General features: G+C 36.1%; 1 protein-coding gene across 1 annotated transcript in view; it reads left to right on the top strand.

Annotated features, from left to right (window-relative positions):
- Window positions 1-599, top strand: part of dlg2 (discs, large homolog 2 (Drosophila)) — a gene marked incomplete in the record, with an annotated part of 110,841 nt that overhangs the window by 64,193 nt on the left and 46,049 nt on the right.

Genomic DNA, 599 nt, shown 5'->3' with positions numbered 1-599 from the left:
TTACTTCTTTTACTGACTTCTTTTACTTACTTCTTTTACTTACTTCTTTTAAAAATACAAAAATGTGAGATTATAAATATTATATATCTTATTGATATCAGCCGAAAAACATATTGTAGATCCCTACTAATTTGTATGTAATTAAAGTAAAAAATTAGTAGAAAAATCTGCTCAAATGAGTACATTTGGAACATGATAGTAGTGTTGATAGTAGAGCTTTGGTCTGGGCCAAAAAATCAGGCCTGACCTGACCCAAACCCTGAAAAATTCTGTGCAAGCCCAAACAACAGAAGTTTTGGGCCCAAACCCAACCTGAACCCCAAATTCCCCTTGAAAAAAAAAAGTACATTATATACAACCTATGACAGCCGTTTTAGACCTGTTGGGCCCAATCATGTTTAAGCATATAATCAAAGCTCTAGTTGATAGGGCTGTGGCCATACAAGGTTGATAACCACTGCTATATGTCAATATGTAAAGGTCTAGTGTGTAACATTTAGGATCTATTGGCCTGAATATAAGAATCATTGTGTTTTCCTTTCTACAGAGGGAGTGGGTCCTCTTCTGGCGGAGTCAGCCATGTTGAACCGCAATGTTTC

The sequence above is a fragment of the Morone saxatilis genome, unplaced genomic scaffold (assembly GCF_004916995.1).
Source record: "Morone saxatilis isolate NCDOM2014 unplaced genomic scaffold, NCSU_SB_2.0 Contig20, whole genome shotgun sequence".
Lineage (NCBI taxonomy): Eukaryota > Metazoa > Chordata > Actinopteri > Moronidae > Morone > Morone saxatilis.
Note: the sequence above shows the minus strand (reverse complement) of the source record. Positions and strands in the feature narration are given on the sequence as shown.